This window comes from Hirundo rustica, chromosome 25 (assembly GCF_015227805.2).
Source record: "Hirundo rustica isolate bHirRus1 chromosome 25, bHirRus1.pri.v3, whole genome shotgun sequence".
NCBI lineage: Eukaryota > Metazoa > Chordata > Aves > Passeriformes > Hirundinidae > Hirundo > Hirundo rustica.
Window position 1 is genome coordinate 3,728,273 of NC_053474.1, and position 20,252 is coordinate 3,748,524.

The 20,252-nt window shown below is 65.4% G+C and overlaps 1 protein-coding gene across 1 annotated transcript in view; it reads left to right on the forward strand.

Moving 5' to 3' along the window:
• The window catches only part of AHDC1 (AT-hook DNA binding motif containing 1), a 49,772-nt gene that overhangs the window by 23,846 nt on the left and 5,674 nt on the right, over positions 1 to 20,252 (forward strand). The window contains 2 exon segments of the mRNA XM_040086304.2: positions 19,260 to 19,422; positions 20,180 to 20,220. The gene's annotated coding sequence lies outside the window, so the exon portion shown is untranslated.

The following is a 20,252-nucleotide window of genomic DNA, read 5'->3' on the forward strand; positions in this document are numbered from 1 at the left end:
CCCAGTTCTGGGTGTAAGCGTAAGACTCCTGGGGAGCCCTGCCCAGCCTCCTGGGGCTGGGAGCCCCCTGCGCTCTTCTGGGCGGCTCCTGCCGGAATGGAGCCTCGTGGGACACATCTGTGTCCTGCAAAGCCGAGCTCCGTGCTGCGCTGAGTCCATCCATCCAACCCGTGCCACGTGGTGCCGATCCCTCCTGCACCTTCCCCGCCACCCACCGGCCTCCCGCGGTCCCTCGGGCGCGCGGTGAGACGCCCCGTTCCTTTGTGAGCTCGCAGCAGCCAGCGTCAGTGCCCAGAGCGTGGGACATCAGTGTCCCCCGGCACCTCCTGGCCGGCGACGGGGATTGCTCGGTGCCATCCCGGTGCCAGCTGGCCCCGTCCTCCCCGCAGCGCCCCGCCGCTCCCCACATGCCCGTTTCACCGAGGTGCCAGCAGGCTGGGACGCACCGGAGCGGCTCGCGGCTGCCAGATTCCGTCCCCAGCCCCGTGCCACACCTCGGGGGCGGCGGTGGCACCGCCACAGCGCCCGTCCCCCCTCGGTGGCGCGCGGAGCCACGGGCGCGGGTGCTCCGTAATACATCATTTACCGACGGACAGGTATTAAGATACATTATGGATAACTCACAGAGAGAGGCGCTATTAATAATACAGACACATACAGAGGGAAGAAAGTGCACACTTGATTTCCATGTTGCTACCAGGAGTTGTGAGGCTGGCTCTGGCTGCCTCTTCCCACACGTGACTGCAACACAGTGGGTAGCTGACAGCCCAGAGAGCCTGGCTTGGGGCCAGGAAAAAGCAGAAAACACAATGTCTGTGCATATCCTCTCTCTTAAAATAACACTCCAACACCGTCTGAGACGAATTAAAATAAGATCAGGAGCGGTCTCGCGAAGAGAGGAAGACGAAGAGGGAAAAGCCAGGCAGGGGAATGGCCGGAGCTGGGCGGCTTCAGCCCTTGGCGCAGATGGAGAGGGGCTGTTTTGCAGGGTTAGAGTTGAAAATAATCGAAGGGAGGGGGGGAAAAACCCCAAAAAAACAAAAACAAAGGAGAAGGAGAAGGCGAAGAGGGAGAAGTAAATCCCGTTTTTGGGAGGGGAGCGATGGCGGCGGCGCTGGCTGTCCGGCACATGGCTGTCCTTTGGAGGGGAGCCGGGCAGGGCGGGGGATGCGAGCGCAAGCTGCATGATGGAGAGCATCAGGAATTTCCTGCAGCTGAGGAACACACCAAATACCAGAATGCAAGAGCGAGCGGAGGAGAGCAGGGTGCCGGGAGGGAATGGGGAGGAGGAGGAGGAGGGGGGATGCAGAGGGCTGGAAATAACCGGCGGGGAGAGCAGTGAGGGCAGGGGGCAGCGTGTGGGGGTGACCTGGGGCTTTGGGGCTTTTTCCAGCTGTTTTCCTAGATTTTTTTTTTTTTTTTCCCCTTCTTTTCTACACCCCATGATGCCTCATGTGCCTGAACGAGGTATTTGGGGAGTTTTATGTCTTTCCTCCCTCCTTTCCCCACTTCTCCCTGGTTATCTGTGATCGATGATAGCCAGACACAGGGGTCCCACAGAGCCACGTCCGCCCCCTGAGGCAGGATCCTGGCTCGGGGAGCCAAGAGCAGCCTGGGGAGTCAGCACAACCCTGCAGAACGGTGTCCCAGGAGAGCGGGGGCCCTTTGAGGGGACCCTCCGTGTAGGCAGCGAGGTCAAAGGAACCACGGCAGCACCTCCCACACGGGCAGCGAGCTTGCCAGGCTCTCTATCTCACCGCGCTCCTGCTTTTCCCTGGGCCAGGCTGGGTTAAACACAACCCGAGCCTCCTGAGGCTGGTCTTGCATCCAGGTGCAGCCCGACCTCTCCCTCCTCCTCCTCCTCCTCGGCCACCCCTAGCTTCCCCCTGCATCCCGCTCCTGGCTGCATCCAGCCCCGGCTCCCCCGGGGATGCTGGGGGGCCGGAGGGGAGGGGGGATCAGAGGGGGCATCTTGCAGAGCCGGATCCAGGTAGCCAGAAGGTCGCACTGAAAATCTGGAAGTGGAGTTTGGAGCTCAGCAGAGCGGTGAAATCCGTCTGGCTTTAGGGCCGAGAGGAGGAGGAGGAAGGTGGAAGATGCGGGGAAGGGGGCAAGGAGGAGAGGGGCTGTGTCCCCCCGTCTTGGGGTGCGGGGTGTGTCCCCAGGTTAGCACACGGCTGGGGCTGTGCCAAGCATCACTGCGGAGCAGATCGGGGATATTTGGGAGGCGGAGGGGGTGATGAAGAGGAGACGGAAGAGCCCGAGCGAGCGCTGGAGCCCATCCCGCCGATGCCGAAGGCTTTGCAGCCCCTCTCCGAGCGCCTCCCGTTTGCACCGATCCAGACCACGGCGTCCGTGCCGTCCCGGGGTGCGCGGTGACCCACACCTGCCAGGGCCACCCGGGACCGGGATGCTGGGAAAGGGCCGAGCTCATTAGCAGTTTCCAACCTCCCCGCGCAGGGGGTCAGGGAGCGGCAGCCGGGGGCACGGGGAGAGGCTGGAGGGGCTTTGTGTGGGCTGGCGGCCCCCACCATCCTGCTCAATGGACCCCGGGAGCCGTCCCAGTTCCTGGGGGTCCGGGGGTGCAGTGTCGCCAGAAGGGGAGTGCAGGGGGGCTCCCCTTGTTCCTTCCCCTCCCCACCAAATCGCCCCATTGCCTCGGCTGCAGACCGTGAGCCTTGTTCCGGGTGCAGGGGCGTGCCCGTCCCGTGCCACTGCCCCGTCCCTCGCTGCCCGCACGGAATCCTTCCAGCGTCCCTTTGATCTCCAGCCTGGAGGGGTGAGAGGGCGGCCCGGGGAGGGGGTGTGGCACCCTGGGACCCCTCCCTGGGCAATCAGCCTGGCGACAAGGGGCTGTCACGCCCAGTGTCAACCTGCCTGGGTGGGAGATGCAAAGCCTGCGCTCCCCCAGAGTCGGGCCATTTCTTCTTAGGCATCAGCTAATTGCCCTCTCTGCAATCAGGGGGTTGGCGAGGAGGGGGTTAATCCTTTCCCCAAATCTTCCAGCTGTGCCTGCCTGGCACAGGGCAGGGTCCCCCGTCATTTTGGGCGGGTGCTCGCAGGGGTCACGGCACCTTCCCTTGCACCACAGGGTGCAGGGTTGGAGTCCAGGGGCTCCAAGTCTGCCCTGGCAGGGGACGCTCGGGGTGCTGGTACCTCAGGACGGGGTCGAGGTGACATTTCACCTGCCGGCAGATGGCAGGGTGCCCCGCTCCCCCATGTGCCCCCGCTCCCTGCACATGCCTTTGGGCGGGGGCTGGAGGCAGGCACCGAGGGGGGGTGGGAATACTGGCTGGAGCGAGTCTGAACCTGGCATCTGTCGAATGTCACCTTACCCAGACAGTCTGTGCTTCCCTGTCTCCATATCAACCGTTCTGCTCCAGCCACCTGCGGGGGGGTGGCAGGGAGCGTCTTTGGGAGGAGGAGGAGATCTCGCCGCTCCCCTCACTCCCTGCAGCCTCCCTTCCCTTCTTCCCTTCCCTGCTGCCCCCCAGATGCCAGACCCTGGGCTATAAATCGTGGGCGATGCTCCTCCAGCCTGAGAGCTGGGGGTGACCCCTGCGCTCGTGACCCCACGTCGCACTGTCTGGCTCCACCGTGCCTCAGTTTCCCCTCCCCGCTGCAGCTGCGGCGCAGAAGGGATGCCGGGGCTCGTTCCACCCCGACCGCGGCGGCTGAGGGCCTCTTCCAAGAGCTCGGCATTTTTCCCTGGACTTGTCCCTCTTCCCTGCGACCAGATGTTCTCACCCTCCTCCCTGCAGCGGGGTCCGGCCAGAGGCGGGGACAGCAACCGCCTGCCGCACCCGCTCCTGCCCCACACCTGGCCAGCCCCGGGGGGCAGGGGACGAGGGACACTTCCCAGCGTCCTCCCGTGGCTGTGTCCCGACTCCCAGGGGTCCTCGGCACCGACCCTTCCCGCCCCAGTTGAGTTGTGGCAGCGCCGAAGGCAGCGAGGAGCCGAACCCAGCGTGGGGCACGGGGTGGTGGCATCAGGGCCTGGTGTTGTGGGGGGTGCTGGAGCATTTCGGGGGGTGCTGGAATGTTTGGGGGGTGTGCTGGAGCATCTGGGGAGATTTTGGAGTATTTGGGGGGATGCTGGAGCTTTTGGGGTGAGGATGCTGGAGCGTTTGGGCAGATGCTGGAGCATTTACCGAGACACTGGAGCATTTGTCATGGGGGTGCTGGAGTACTTGGGGGTATGCTGGAACATTGGAGGGATGTTGGGGTACTTGGGGTGGGGATACTGAGGTGCTGGAGCACTTGGAGAAATGCTGGAGCATTAAGGAGACTGCTGGAACATTTGGAGCATGCGGGCAGTGCTGGAGCGTTTGAGGAGGTGCTGCTGGAGCATTTGTGGAGGTGTTGGAGGACGTGGGGAGACGCTGGAGCGCTGAGCTCAGGACTGGGCGTGCAGAGCCCTCGCGGGTGCCGAGACACGGGACGGGATGCTGGGATGTACGGACGCCGCTTGTGGGGCCCGTGGGTGCCGCCGTGGGGCCCGTGGGTGCTGCTCCTGGCCCCAGTGGGTGCTGCTCAGGGCCAGGGTGCCTTGGGAAGGCTCAGGGCGTGCAGCAGGCGGGGCGGACGCACGGACAGCCGAGGATGGACACAAGCACCGCTCCCTCCTCTCCCAACCGTGCGCAGCGGCTCCTGCGAGTGTGTAATTTCACCACAGTGCCTAAACGAGGGACAGAAGTAAATTGACCTTTTCACCCGTTTTCCTACCAGGGGGATTATAGCCTGTTTCCTGTTAAATCTCTCCAAGAACTGGCTCCATCCTGCTCTTGGAGTGGGGCAGGGAAGGGGGGGGACAGACACCCACCCAAAGTGGGGGCTTTCATTTCCCTCCTCATCCCCCTGCGCCGCGCCTTTTCCACCCCATCCCATCGCCCCACCACCTCTCATCTCATTAAAGTCTTCGGGGCGATTTCACCAACCCCGGGCAAAACCAACGTGGAAAAAATTGCTGGGAGGAAGGAACCGAAGGCGGAGAGTGATAAATATTGAAAGGGTGGGATTTCGATGTAGGCTGCAACAGCTGTGCCGGTTACAGTGTCACACTATCTCTCCACAGGTTTACTGACCCATTTCCATTCACAGGGCTGCCAGTATCTTAGCAACTGCAACAGTCCCCCAAGAACAGGCATATTGCCTGCTATTAGTGACTGCTGCAACTGTGTCAAGGTTAGCTCTCTCCCTCCAAGCCCTGCCGGGTTTGTTTTTTGCCCAAAGCCAGCGCAGTCTGTTCGGTGACATGTCCCCCGGCAACCATCCCGGGTGTTGGGTGTTCGTCTCTGCCGTGGAAAATGCCAGCAGGAGTGCTTGGTGGCGTGGTTGGGATGGGTGGGTGATGGATGGGATGAGGGCTCAGGTGACAGGATGGTTGAGGATGTGGGTTTGGGTGGTGGGATGGAGCAGGATGCGGGGTGGGGTGCGCTGGGAGGTGCTGTAGAGTGTTGGTGATGGGATGGGGTGCATAGTGTGACCCCAAAAACAGGACCGTTGTCATCTGTTTGGGTGCCACTGTCACCCCTGAGAGCAACTCTGAGCCCTGAGAGCCTGGAGAGGGTTGGGAGCTGCGCTGATCCTGTTTGGGTGCTGCGTATCCATCCTTTCCATGAGAACTGTCAGCAGGGCTGGAGTGGCTGGGATGGCGATGGATGGGACGTGGAGTTGTGCGGTGGGATGGTGCAGGATGCAGGGTTAGGAGGTGGGATGGTTCAGGATGCAGGGTTAGGAGGTGGGATGGTGCAGGATGCAGGGTTAGGAGGTGGGATGGTGCAGGATGCAGGGTTAGGTGGTGGAATGGTGCAGGAAGCAGGGTTAGGAGGTGGGATGGTTCAGAATGCAGGGTTAGGTGGTGGGATGGTTCAGGATGCAGGGTTAGGTGGTGGGATGAAGAAGGATGCAGGGTTAGGAGGTGGGATGGTGCAGGATGCAGGGTTAGGTGGTGGGATGAAGAAGGATGCAGGGTTAGGTGGTGGGATGGTGCAGGATGCAGGGTTAGGTGGTGAGATGAAGAAGGATGCAGGGTTAGGTGGTGGGATGGTTCAGGATGCAGGGTTAGGTGGTGGGATGGTGCAGGATGCAGGGTTAGGTGGTGGGATGGTGCAGGATGCAGGGTTAGGTGGTGAGATGAAGAAGGATGCAGGGTTAGGAGGTGGGATGGTGCAGGGTGCAGGATTCAGGGTTAGGCGGTGGGATGGTGCAGGATTCAGGGTTAGGTGGTGGGATGGTGCAGGATTCAGGGTTAGGCGGTGGGATGGTGCAGGATTCAGGGTTAGGTGGTGGGATGGTGCAGGATGCAGGGTTAGGTGGTGGGATGGTGCAGGATGCAGGGTTGGGTAGTGCCATGGAGTGGGATGCAGCTTGGCTGGTAGGATGGATGAGGTTGCACTGCTGCATGGTGGGATGGAGCAGGAGGTGGGGCTGGCTGTGCTGGGAGATTCTGAGCATTCAGGATGGTGTGGGATACTCCAAAATAGGAGTGTTGTCATCCAGCTGGCTGTCACCGTCACCCCGGTGCAGCATCGAGCCCCAGGAAGTCACTGGAGGGGGCTGGGGGCCGCACCGATCCTGCTTGGGGTGTCACCCTGCCAGGTTTGCTTTTCACCCAAAGCCAGCACGGGCTGTTGGGTGACATTCCCCCAGCAACTGTCCCGAGTGCTGAGTGTTCATCCCTGCCGTGGAAAATGATGGATGGGATGTGGGGTGGAGTGGTGGGGCCGATGGGATGGTGGAGCTCAGCGTGCCGGGGAATGCTGCAGGGTGTTGGGGATGGCGTGGGTGCACGGTGTGTCCCCAAAAATGGGAGTTCTGCCATCCACCTGAGTGTCAGCATCATCCCAACCTCAGCAAGTCACCTGGAGGGGATCGGGGCCTGCGCTGATCCCACTTGGGTGCCACAAGCTGGATCGGCCTCATCCCGTGCCCTCAGTGGGCGTGGGCAGGGCATGGCACACATCCCTGGGCTCCACGGTGGCACCAGGGGCTCAGAGGACAGGACACACACCGGGCTGGGACAGCAGTGCCACACGGGTGACATCCACCGCCACCACCGCCGTTCCCACAGCAGCCAGCCCTGAGGGGAGGAGCAAGCGACACAAGGGACTTGTGGTCCCTCGGTGTCCCCAAAAAATGTGGGATATCGGGGTGCCCGAACCCACACAGCAAGGAGAGGGCGAGCAGCCGGCGCATCCCCGAAGCAGGGAGGGAAACTGAGGCACGGGGCCGGCAGCTCCCGGGGGCTGAGGAGCGGCGGGGTGGCCGCTGGGGTGGGCAGGGTGCATCCCGACTCCCCCATCCCGGCCATCTTCCCCCGGCAGCGCTGCAGACAGCAGGCTCCACGCCGGCACGGCCGCGGGGACGGCTGCGAGGGAAGCCACAAAAATGATTTAAGGGGCTGGCGGGATTGATTTATTAAGAACAATTAAAAGCGCTAAATACGCTTAGCTCAGCCAGACACCGAGCAGGGAGCCTTGGGGAGGGGAGAGACCTGTCTGCCGGATCCGGAGGGCGCGGCTGGCAGCAGGATACCGGTGGCAGTGGGGAGGGACGGGGCTGCACTGGGCTGGGCTGGGGCAGCTGGGGAAGGAGAGGGGTGCTGGTGGAAGGGCAGTGGAATGGGGTGCAGCACCCTGGGGTTGGATTTACATCCATCCGGGGTGGATTTGGGCCCAGGGATGAGTTTGCATCTAGGGATAAATGATCGCTCCGGGGTGGATTTTCCACCCAGGTGTGCGTTTGCGCCCTGTGGTGGGATGAATTTGCACGCAGGGATGGGCTTGCATGCAGGGGTGAAGAGTCGCCCAGGGGTGGGTTTGTATCTTGGGGTGGGTTTGTGTCTGGGGATGGGTTCGTATCCAGGGGAGGGGTTCACCCAGTTATGGGTTTGCACCCTGCAGTGGGATGAATTTGCATCCAGGGGAGCGCTTGCACCCCAGCTGGAAGGGACGGGAGAGAGATGTCCCAGGCAGTGCTGCACTGAGGAGCTGTTCAGAGCCAGTGCCAGCTGCAGGATGCCCCGTAGGAGCAGAAAGCTCTCCTGGGCTGGGTGCTACCCTGGGAGCTTTGGCACAAGGGTTTCCCACTGCTGGGCACCCACGAGGCTGCCGCAAGTGTGGGTCCAAGGAGCTCATGGAGCAGAAATCCTGGAGTGTTGTGACATCTGCAAACCTGCATCCCTCACAGGAAATCCCAGCCGAAAGTCCTTGGAGGCTGGGAGAGTCCTTGGACGTGTCCAGACCTGCCCAGCCCGGCTCCTCCCAGGCACCAGCAGTGGGGGGACGGCGATAGCTGGGGTCTCTCCTGGGGTCCCCGGTGCTGTCACCATGCAGGATGAGCTTCAGCCAGCGGTTCTGTGTCCCTGTGTGCTGCCAGGGTGTTGGGATAGCAGGAATGGGGGCAGAGGGCCGTGCCCTGCATTCTCCCAGTCCCAGTGGCTGCCTGCACTGGGAGGACTGGTTTTGTACCCATTTTCTGGTGCCCATCCCCTTCACTGGCCTCACCAGGCTGACTGCACTTTGGGGTGGCAGTGGGGATCCAGGGGATGCTCTGGGACACTGGGATATCGAGCTGTGCTGCTTTCCCACCCTTAACCCCTCCCAGGGCTGTCAGGGAGGTGGGGGTCAGGTTTTTAGGTTTGGAGAGCCCCCACAACTTCCTCCAGTCACCTCACCTTGGAGCTGGACGTGCCCACGTCCCCATCGTCATTCAGGTCCCTGTGCCATGTGCCGCGCTGGGCACGTCCTGCTCACCAAAACCCACAGTGTCGGAGGGGACCCCCGCCTTGGCCCCCCGGGTGGGAGCCCCGGGAGTCAGGAGGTGCTGGGAAAGGTGCTGGATGGGAACAAAAGGTCCGCGGGGCTGCTGGCAGGGGCGAGCGGAGCCGGAGGTTTTCTGCTGACCCCGCTCCGGCTGCCCCGGCCCCGGCCCCGGCCTCCTCCCGCCGCCCCCACCCGCTCCTGCCGACGTCAGCGCTTCCCGGCAGCGCTCCCAGGTGTACCTGGAGCTGGCTGAGAGGTGGAAAAGCCATTTCTGTCTCTGCCCCGCTGCTTACGCCTCTGCCGGCCCTGGCCAAAGCCTCCCGGGGCAGGGTGGGTGCTCATGCCTTGCGCCCAAGCGTCACCGTGGGGTCAGGTGCGCTTTTCCCGTGAGGATGGAGCCGTGGTGAGGTGTGGAGTGTGGCACGAGCTGGGTGGTGGCCGTGGTGTGGGCGCTGGGTACCCCTGGGTGCCCCACTGCGCTCACTGGGTGTGCTGTGGGGACGGTGGCTGGGAATAGAGATGGGTGGAGGTGGAGGGGGTGACCAGGGATGGAAGCGGCCAGGGATGCAGGTGACCGGGGATGGAAGTGGCCGGGGATGCAGGTGACCTGGGATGCAGGTGACCTGGGATGCAGGTGGCCAGGGGTGGAGGCAGCTGTGGATGGAAGTGGCCGGGGATGAGGTGACCCTGGCGTAGCATTTGCCTCCGTGCCCCTCTTTGGCCAACCTGCACAACCTGCTCCCTGCACAACAGCAGGCAGCGGGGACAAAGCCAGAGCCCGTGGGACGAGCGGGCTGCCCAGGGTCACCAACTGGGACGTGCTGGTGTCCCAGCAGCCCCGCTGTGGGAAGCTGGGTGCAGTGACTCGCCCAGAGCCGGTGGCAGAGGTGGGACAGCCCCAGGGCACTCGGCAGTGGCTCCCCGGGGTGCCCCCGGCCCCGCCGGCGCTCCCGCCGCCGGCTGCCCAAGGGTTAACGAGAGTTTGCTGCTCCTGCAGACAATTAGTGACATCTTTGCTGACAACGCCACACTGAGCCTCTGCCGCCTCCCCGGCAGCACCAGCCCGGCCGCCCCCGCGCCCCACGCGTCCCCTCTCCGCCGCCTGCCTCCGCCACCGTGGCCCTGCCGTGGTCCGGCCGGCACCGCGCCCCGACACCGCGCCCGGCGGCGTTCGGCAGCGGCGGCAGGATTGCAATCCCGAGCGGAGCAGCCGGCTCCCCTCGCTGCCCTCTGACCCGCTGTTGCTGTGGAAACTGCATCCCACGTAGGATTATGGAGCCGGAATCCGCAGGCTCCAAACTCCCCTCCAAATCCAGACGGTCACCGGGGTCCCCCCGCCCGCAGCACCAGCCCCCCCCTGCCCGCGGCGCCTGCGGGGTGCCGGATGTCCCCGATGGGCTGGCATCTGGGTACCGGAGGAGGTGGCAGCAGCGCTCCTGCGTCCCCTGGTTTGCACCCACTGGCTGGTGGCACTGCTGAGGATGTCACGGTGTCACCACGGGGCTGTCGGTGACCCCCGGCCCATCTGCTCCCTTGTGCCACCGCCTGAGTATCACCTCCCCGTGTGCCATCCCTGCATCGCAGGGGGAGAGGGTGCTGTGCTAGCAGGACCCGCACCCTCAAACAGCACCCCGGGAACGTGGCTCCGCACCAAGGACCCATCCTCAGCGCCTCTGAGGCAGCAGCGGGAGCTGGACACCCACCAGAGACCCCCACACCCGCAGGGAGCCGCAGCGTGGGTCCCCCCGGGGGGGAAGGGGTGGGCACGGGGGAGAGCAGAGCCTGTTTGGGGAGCTCTGTGGGCTGTGCTTGTGTCTCAGCAGCTCTCCTGCCACCCGAGGAGGTAGGAGCTGAATTAATCGCGATCAATTAGTGCTGCTTGCAGTCCCTGGCTCCCTCCCTGCACCAGCTTTGTGCCGTCACACCCAGCGAGGGGGGCCCGGGGGTCCCCTGCAGCACCTGTGTGCCACCAGGGACTGCAGCCCCCCCTGGACCTCCAAATGGGGAGAGGGAATGAGCCCGCGTCCCCCAGCCCGTGTGGCCACGAGAAACATCCCTGCCATAAAATTTGGTGGAGGGGACGAGGAGGGGGCTGCGTGAGTCCCTCGGGGGTCCCTCTGCCAGGCTGGAGCAGGGTGCTGGGGTGTCCAGAGCAAGCGTCCGGATCCTGCAGGATACTGCAGCAAATGCCCTGCAATCTGCAGCCGGATGAATCCCACCTTCCTTCCCCCGCAACGTGCTGCCCTGGGCTACAGCTAATCTATTGTGCGCTGGGCTGCAGCCAGCACAAGCTGCAATACAGTAAATCCTTCTGCAGTATCCTGCAAGGGGACCGAGCCCAGCCGCAGCCGCCCGCTGCCGCCAGACAAAGACGGGGGGCCCCCGCGGGGATGGGGCACGGGGGACGAGGGCACCAGAGGGTGGCAGGACCCCTGGCGTCGCGCCGGCGAAGATGGGAGAATGGAGCCCTCGAGCAGGGTGGGAAGTTCTCCAGGGAGTTTTGGGTGGTGCTGTGCATTCTTCCTGCCCACCCTCCCCCCCCCCCCCCCCCAAATCTGCGGGTAGGGAGGTGCTCAGTCCTCCGTTGGTTGGGTTTTCCCTGGATGTTGTCACCGCCGTGTTCCCCTCTCAGGGTCCCAGTGCGATGCAGGCGTTTCCATGCCCGCCCTTTCCCTGTGCGCGGGCGCATCCTTCCTTGTGCCTCAGTTTCCCCACCAGTATAGGGCCGCCAAGCCCCTCACCTCCCTCCCTCAAGCAGGCTCCATCACATGTGAGCCCCACTGCCCTTTTCCGGGGGATTTTGCTTGGATACTGTCATTATGGTTATTATTACTATTATTATTATTATTGGGATGTTGGTGGGGCTCTGCAGCTCTGCCGGACCCGTCTTTGGCGAGCGAGGCATCCTTCAAAGGGAAGGCGCTCCGTCACCGCCCCACAGCAGCTGCGTTCTCCTCAATTAGAAGAGGTAATGAAGCAATTTATGGGCATCTACAAAGTGATGTGTGAGTGACAGGCTGTGTACGATCCGCGCTGGGGCTCTGCCGGCAAGTTGTGTTCTTCCAATTTTAATGGAAAGCTCCCCGGCGAGGGGGGAGAGCAAACATCGGTGTGTCTGTAGGTGTGTGCGCTCCGAGGGGTCGGCGGTGCCAGGGCGGCCTGGGTGGGTGCAGAGAGGCCTGGGTGCTCCAATCCCCACCCCTGGGGAGCCTGTAACCGGAGAAGGGGGGCAGCTGGGTGGGAGCCGAGCCTGGGGCTGGGGCACTACAGGACGCCTGGGTCCTCTGGAATAGTTGGCTGCAGCTCCCTATTTCCGTCAGCACCCTGGGCACTGCCCACCCTGCTCCTGCCTCAGTTTCCCCATCGCTCTCCATGTCCCCGCTGCGTGGCACTGGCAGACCCCTTCTTCACACCCCCGGCTTTCGGTGGACCACCGCGGCCTCTCAAGGGGGAATTGTGTTTTGGGGTCAAACCCCAGCGGGTTCCACTGCCACCAGCAGGGTATGGGTCGGGGGTCTGCAGTGCTGTCCCGGTGTTCTGGGGGTCCCTGGAGCTCGTGCGTGCTGCCATGGGGCCCTGGAGCTCCAAGCAGGTGCGACCCCGATGTGGGTGCTGGCACACCTGTCTGTGTACCTGTGACACAGCCGTGCACCATCGGCGCCTGCGCGTGCTCCTGTGCCCGTCTGTGCCTACCTGTACGTGCTCGTCCCACGCGCGACGCACCCGTTGGTGCCCACCCGTGCTCCTGGACCCGCGTGTGCACCCACACCCCTGGAAGTGCGCGTGGGTGCACCTGGACGAGGCCTGGCTGCACACGCGTGTGCAGATCCTCCCCCCCGTGCGTGTACCCGTGCGCACACCTGCGTGCGCACAACCATCTTGTGCACATTCAGGCCTGGTTTACTGGCTGCACCACCTCCGTGCCCACGTATTTGGGGATGCCAGGCTGCCGGCGCGGTGGGGCAGGGGTGTGGGGAGGCGGGGGCAACCCCTGCCCCATCGCGCCGGCGTTGGCATTGTCCCCAGCGGCTCCCACACCCCGGCTCGGCCCCAGCCGGCCGCATCTCCCAGGAAACAGGATCCACAGCCAGGAGTTTCCGCTCAACTCGTGTATGCCTCCCACAAAAAAAAAAAAAAAAAAAGAAAAAAGAAAAAACCCACCCTGACACCAGAACGGCCGTTTATCCTGCCCGGCTCATTCTGCTTTTCTTGTCTAGCCAGTTTCTAAAATTGGCCAAGGGAGGCAACTGGCTGCTCTCCCCCCACCCAGACCCCCCCCGCTCGGTCCCCACCTGGTCGCCCCGGCACGGTGTCAGCACCTGGGCCCCGTCACCCCATCGCCTGCGCGGTGGGGCTGCGATCGGGCGGCGCCGGCGCCCGGCACGGGCTGTGGGTGGGCACCGGCGGCACCCAGGACCCCGGTGGGCGCGTCGTCAGCATCCTCCCATCCCGGCGGGCGCCCCTTTGCTGCCCCGGGCAGCCCCCCAGCCCCAGCGCCGGGGGAGCGTGGCTGTGCCGAGCGAGCCTTCGGCATGGGCACGCGTCCATCTGGCGCCTTCCAAATGTTACTGGCCTCGCAGGATCCCGGCTCCGCTTGGCGTTAACCCGCAGCGCACCGGTGGGGAACGGCGGGGAGCCGGGCATGGCCGCTGTGACCCCTCCGGGGGCCTGCGGCAGGGTGTCGGGGGGCTGTGCGGCCGCCCAGGGTGCCGCTGCTGCGGGTGGGGGGCGGCGTGGGCGGCCAGCGGAGCCCCCTCCGCGCCAGCGCGGCCGCGGGTGTTACATGACCCGGCGTGGCCGGCGCTGGGCAGGGACACACCGGGGCTCTGACTCATGCTGTGGCTATAACAGGGAGCCCGGGGAGGGGGGCCGCGACCATCTGCGCAGCCTCGGGGCTGCCAGCACACCGCGGGGGCCCTGGGGTGCGCTCCCCAAGCCGGGGCGCAGCGCCCCGCGGCACCGCCGGGAAGAGCCGGCGCACGGGGGACGCGCGGGCAAACGCGCCCGGCGCTCCGGGGAGCGCCCCGTACCCCGAGCCGGCGCCCCGAGGGAGGGGTGCTGGTGTGTCCCGTATGCTCCCGCAGGCAGGGACAGGGCAGAGGAGGGGGCCCGGAGGCTGCTCGCCTCCCGCGCCGGCTCGACGGGGCGGGGGAACAAAGCTGGCACCGAGGGAAGAGCTAAATTTAGCCCGTTTCCCTGCTAGCTCTGAACTGCGGCGCTGGGCTCCAGCCGGCCGAGGTGCCACCATCGCTGCGGTCCATCTGTCGAGCCGTTCCCCAGCCCTGTCGAGCCCCCCCAAGGCAGGGAGGGGGGTCAGACCCCTCCACGACCAAGGGGGTTGGGGGCTGCATCCGTGTCGGGCGATGCCACCGGGGTCACCTGAGCGCCCCCCGGCATCCGGGGGGCAGCCGGGGTGGGGTTCGTGGGGTGGTAGGGGAGGGAAGAGAGAAGGGGCTTTTGACTGGGGGGATGATTGTGGGGAGAAATGGCCGCTGGAGGGGGGACGGTTGTTGTGGGGAGAGGGGCATTACAGGGAGATGGTCTTTGAGGGGTTAATAGTCATTGAAGGGGAAATGGCCCTTAAGGGGTCCCGGCAGGGGAGACAGTTTCTTGCGGGGGAGATGGTCGCTGCAGGGGAGATGATTGCTTCAGGGGAGATGGTCCTTCTGGGGAAGATGGTGCTTGAAGGCAGCGTGGCTCTTGCAGAGGGGATTGTCTTTGCAGGGCACACGGCTTCCTGTGGGGGAAATGGCCACTGCAAGTGAGATGGTGCTTGTAGGGGAGATGGTCAGTGGCCATTGCAGGTGAGGTGGCTGTTTAGGGGAGATGGTCCTTGCAGGGGATATGGTCCTTGCAGGGGAGATGGTTCCTCCTGAGGTGGATGGTCCTTGCAGGGGAGATGGTTCCTCCTGAGGGAGATGGCCCTTGCAGGGGAGATGGTCATTGCAGGGAAGATGGTTCTTGCAGGGGAGATGGTCTTTGCAGGGGAGATGGTTCCTCCTGAGGTGGATGGTCTTTGCAGGGGAGATGGTTCCTCCTGAGGGAGATGGTCTTTGCAGGGGAGATGGTTCCTCCTGAGGGAGATGGCCTTTGCAGGGGAGATGGTTCCTCCTGAGGGAGATGGCCCTTGCAGGGGAGATGGTTCCTCCTGAGGGAGATGGCCCTTGCAGGGGAGATGGTTCCTCCTGAGGTGGATGGCCCTTGCAGGGGAGATGGTTCCTCCTGAGGTGGATGGCCCTTGCAGGGGAGATGGTTTCTTGCAGCAGCAGGAATAGAGGCCTGGCCAAGCATCCCCTGCCCACCTCAAGGGCACCGTGCCACGTTCTGGTGCTGAGGGCTGAACCTGTCAAGGGTTCCACTGGCTCCAGGATCCCCAGGCCTGGAGGATGGCACCGGCCAGGTGGGGACTGTGCTAAAAGGAGACCCCAGTGGCACACGCAGAGCCAGGCCTGGGAGAAGGGCCGTGTGCCCTGACTCAGTGCCGTCCCCAGCAGCAGCTCGGGGGTGTCCCTGGGGTCCCTGTTGCCAGGACCAGGGGGGTTCCAGGGAAATGAGCTCCCCAGCAGTGCTGGTTCATGAGGAGATGTCAAGACCTTTGGCACCCCTTGTTTATTGCCTGGTGGTCCTAGACCCTCCCCGCCAGTGCCAGGGCGAGTGTCTGAGCCTGCCCTGGGGATGTGATGCCCTGGGATGATGTGAGAGGGCAGAACCCAGGTGTGTTTGCCCCACGTGCCCGACAACCCCTTCCTGGTGCTGCCAGCGTGTTGGAGAGACATGTCCCCTCACCAGCTCCCTGCTTGGGGGGCACCCCAAAAAAACCTCTGCTAGCCCCACAAAGGGAACTGGCGGCCAAGCAGCTCGTCTGGACCCGTTACCTAAGATGAAACCCAGGCGCCATCTGCTCCATCTCCTAATTAAGAGCATGGCAGAGGAGTCAGGGCAGCGGGGGGACATGGTGACAGCAGGGGGGATGTGACAGCGGGGTTCCAGCCGTGGGGTGACAGCTAAGGGAAGGGTCAGGACTGCCTGCAGGCCCCATGCGCCCCAGCACCCGTCTGTGCCCACCCTTCTGAACCCCCGGCTCTTTCCCCGCTCCCAGTCACAGGGTGGTGGGTCCCCAAGGCGGGTGGGTGCTCTGGGAGCTGCTGGCGGCACCCAGAGAGGACCCCAAACACCCCTGATGGGTGCCCCACTTCAGGGGAGGGCAGGGTGCTGGCAGGGGATGAGGCGTGGGGAGGAGGAGGGAGCAGGAGCCGGGTGCTTTGGGGTCTGTGATGCTGAATTAGAGGGGACGTGGAGGTCGGCGTGAAGGGGGTGAAGGTGCAGGGACCCCCCGCGCGGCTCAGGGAGGAGATGGCCGGTGGGGGCTGGCTGGGGAACACGGAAACCCTCGGCGAGCGCCTGCCAGGAAGCTGTCACTGGAGGGGATTTTCCATTGGTGTCAGCAGGAGCAGGACGGGCTGGGGGGAACTCGTGGGGCGGGGGTTGGGGGCGCCTGGGAGGGGACCGGGGGGTGCGAGGGACGGGGCGCAGAGGGGACAAGCTCCCCGATGGCCCGGGGGTGTGCGAGGACGGGGGGTCGCACCCCCGTGGTGCCCCGAGATGTGCGGGAGGAAAACCACCGTGGGTGTGTGTGGGTGTGTGTGGGTGTGCAAGGCAGCGGCACCGCCGCGGCGTCCCCGTGTGCGACACGAGTGGGACACCCCCGATGCCACTCGGGAGGGGGGGGGGCGGGCAAGCAGGGCACGGGTGTCAGCGGGAACCGGAGACGCCCCTACGCCCGTGTGGGGGCACTTAGGGCCACCCCAAACCTTGGCAGCGCCCCGCGGTGCCCAAGGACCCCCGAGGCAAGGCAGGGGGCGGGGGGCAAGAGGGAGGACACCCCGACCCCGCCGCGGGCAGCTGGGCACGGCGCCCCGGCCGGCTGGGAGGCGTCGGGCCAGCGTGTCCCCATCTGTGTGGCGGCTGTGTCCCTGCCGCCTCCCTGTCTCCCGGTGGCATCTCCGGCCCCACCCTGACGTCTGGGTGGCCTCGGAGCCGGGCACCAAACCACGTCCGTGTCCTGCGGGGCCGTCCCTCCATCGCCCCGCTGCCAAGTCGGCCCCTCCGTGCCCGCCCTGTGCCAGCGCTGCGGGTCGGGGCTGGGTGCCGGCAGCCTCGGGGAGCTGTGGGGGGCTTGGGGTGGCCTGCAGCCCCCTGCACACTCCTGCTGCCACCCCACGGCACCCTCCCCACCAAAGAGAGACCCTGTCTGGATGGAGCAGGAGAGGTGGGGGGACGTTCTGCCGGGTTGGACAGGGCTTGGAGCAACCTGGTGCAGTGGAAGGTGTCCCTGCCCGTGGCAGGGGGCTGGAAGGAGATGAGCTTTGAGGTCCCTTCCAACCCAAACCATTCCATGATTCTGATTCCTCTCGCCGCCAACCTCCGTCAAGCCTGAAACCGTTAAACTAATTAAAGCTTTGCAGCAGCAGGATTAAGCCCGGGCAGGGGAGGTGGGAGCCCAGGTAGTCGATTAGTTCACCAGGCGAGGATATTGGATTTCTGCGAGGCGAGTCAGCAGTCTTCGGGGGCTGTTATCTTTGCAGGGCTGCGGGGTCAGGAGGTGGGAAGCGGAGGTGACTGCAATCTCGGCCGCTTCATCCCCCCGCTCTTCATCCTCACCCCCCCCGGCCCCGCCGCAGCACCCGGTCTGGCCGGCTCTCCCCCGCCTGCTGCGCCCATCTCTATCTCTCTCCTTCTCCCTCCGTCCCTCCTCGCTTGTGTGGTCTCGGCTGGTGTTTTGTAACCAGCGAGGTGGTAAAAAAAAAAAAAAAATTAAAAAGGGGGGGAAAAAAAATAAAATAAAATAAAAATAAGGAAAAAGGCCCTACCCCTGGCGAGGAAGCCAGGAATGGCGAGGTCCGGAGAGCCTAATGGGAAACATGTGGCGGCTGCCTGGGGCTGAGCGGGGAGGTGAAAGTGAGCGCGGCGGCGCGGCGAACATCCCGGTGCGCCCCGCTGCCCCCCCGCAGCTCCCTCCGCAGCGCAGCCCCCTCCCCACCGCCGCTGCCGGGCTCCCACCTGCGCTCACACCGCGGTGGGCACGCTGGGCGCTGCCCACCCCGCGGTCAGCGGCTGTTCCGGGGGGGCCGCAGGTGGTCCCCGCTGTGGAGGGTGGTTTGGACGGGGGTGAGGGAGGAGTCCCGGCGCAGGGAGTGTCCTCCGCGTGTCACGGGACACGTGGCCCCCCGTGGGACCGAGGGCAGGAGCCGGACACCGGTGGCGCGGGGTAAGAGCCGCGGCGTGTGCCCAGCGGCGCCGGGGGTTTTGCACAGCGGGGATGAACGTGGGCGATGAAGAACGCGCAGGAAGCGGGCGTTGGGGTGTCCAGAGACCCCGCGCACCGCCGTGGGGACCCCACGGGCGTTCCGCAGTGTTTGCCAAAGCATCCGCAGCTCCTCTCGCCACGGACAGAGCGGGAGACGGCGGCGCAGAGCTGGGGGGTGGCACCCCGACACCCCCCGACACCCCCCGGCCCCCCCCCCGGCACCCCCCGGCACCCCCCGACATCCCGAACCCCCCCATCGAGCCGCGCGCGGCGTGTGCAGCGGGGACCAGCTCTCGGCGGCTGTTCTGGAAAAACTCCCGTTTGTTTCCTTCCTGCCTACCTCCCCTCCGACAGCTCCCTGGGCACACCAGCAGCCTCAGCAGAGACGAGACCGGTCTTTCTAGCACATATTTTCCTGCTCCACGCAGCCCTCGGTGTAACTTTACACCGAGGTGCCCGCATCTCCGCCGTGCCAGCGCTGCGCCCAAAGGCTGGCGGGGAGACGGGGAAAGGGGGGGATGCGGATGGACTGACAGGTTTGAATTCTCTTTCCCTGCCTTGTTGATAAGTTGTCACGCTAATCCAGACACCGGGAAGAGCCTGGATCACGCCGAGCGGCTGCGTGTGTGTGTGTGTGTGTGTGTGTCTGCGGGTGTGTGCTGGGGGGAGGGAGCCGACCGGCAGGGATTCACACGCGGCGCTGGGGAGGGAAAGCAGGCGGACATGCTGGCACGGGGCGGGGGGGGATCGCGAGGGGCTTCACCGTGCCCCTCCTTTGCCACATGGGCAGCGGCTGTGGGCGCCCGGACCTCCCGCAGGAGGCTGAGGGGCCAGAGCCTTCTGCACACGCGTGTGCAGTGCGCGCATCGCTGTGGATCTGCACACGCGTGCCCACGGCCTGGGAGGCAGATGCTGCCCCCTCGTACGGGCGGCCCCCGGTTCAAGGCACGGACGCGGTGGGGAGGAAAGGGTTGTCCTGCCCCAAAACGCCACGCCGGGCATCCCGGGATGGGGTGAAGGGCACGGTGTGGGTGACCCCATGGGCGGTGGCTTCGAGAGGGAGGCGTCAACGGGTGGCACACGGCGTGCCCAGCCCCGCGGGCACCCGCGGCAGCCGGGGCAAGTGGTGCTCGCAGGGGAGGAGGGGGCAGCTGGGCTGATGTGAGGGGGGGGTCTCTCTCGAGCAGATGGGAGCTCGGTCGCCTGCCAGCCCCTCGCACTGGAGAACGGTGCCAGCCCGCCAGCCGAGTGGTTCCCGCGTGCCCAGGGCTCCGGCCCCCGCCAGCCCGGCAGCGACGGCGACGGCAGGAGCTTCCGAGTGAACCTGCACTGCAAACACCCCCGAAACAGGTACCCGGGGGCCTCGCCCTGAAGATGGGGGTGCGGCACCGCGGGGGCGTTGGCGGCACATCTCGCTGCCGGTGTTCTGTCCATCCCTGAGCTCTGCACAGCCCCCGGCTCGGGATTTTGGGGGGAACCGAGGGGGTGCAGCCCCCACGGAGTGCAGGGTGAGCTGTGCAGCGGGCACGGTGCTGCCCGGCACCCACCCGCGCGTGCCTGAGCCGCCCCACCTCCTCCCTCGCTCTGCCCCATTCCAGTGGGGGAAACTGAGGCAGGCGCCACAGAGGGGCGTCCCGGCGAGGGGAGGGGCGGCACCGGGCAGCGTCACCGCGGGTGGGGGGTTGCGGCTGTGCGTGGGGTGTCCGCGGGTGGGTGGGGGCCGGGGGGGCGCGGGGGGTGGGATGTGCTGAGCCACCTCCTCGGGCGAAGACCCCCCCGCGTGTCCGGAGCGCGGCTCGCCGGGGACACCTAGTGGCAGCGCCGCCGAAGGACCCCCGCCACCCCCCGCCCCACGGAGGGGGCGGTGGTGGTGGTGGTGGGGATGGGAGGGGGCCGTAAACCTGTCCCCCACTGTCCCCCGGAGCAGAGGCAGCTTGCCCCTCTTTGCCCACCCACCCGCAGCCCCGACGCCGCGGTGATGGGCGGCCCTGGGAGCTCGGGAGGATCCGGGCCGGGGATGTCCCGTGGAGGGACTGGCACAGGGGTGGTGGGCGCTCGAGTCTCCCCGCCGGTGTGGGGCTGACCCTGCACACCCCTTCCTTTGCAGAGAGCTCAAGTGCAATAGCAGGAGCAGCAGCAAAGCCGAGGGTAAGTTCCAGCCGCAGCCCGCAGACCTCCCC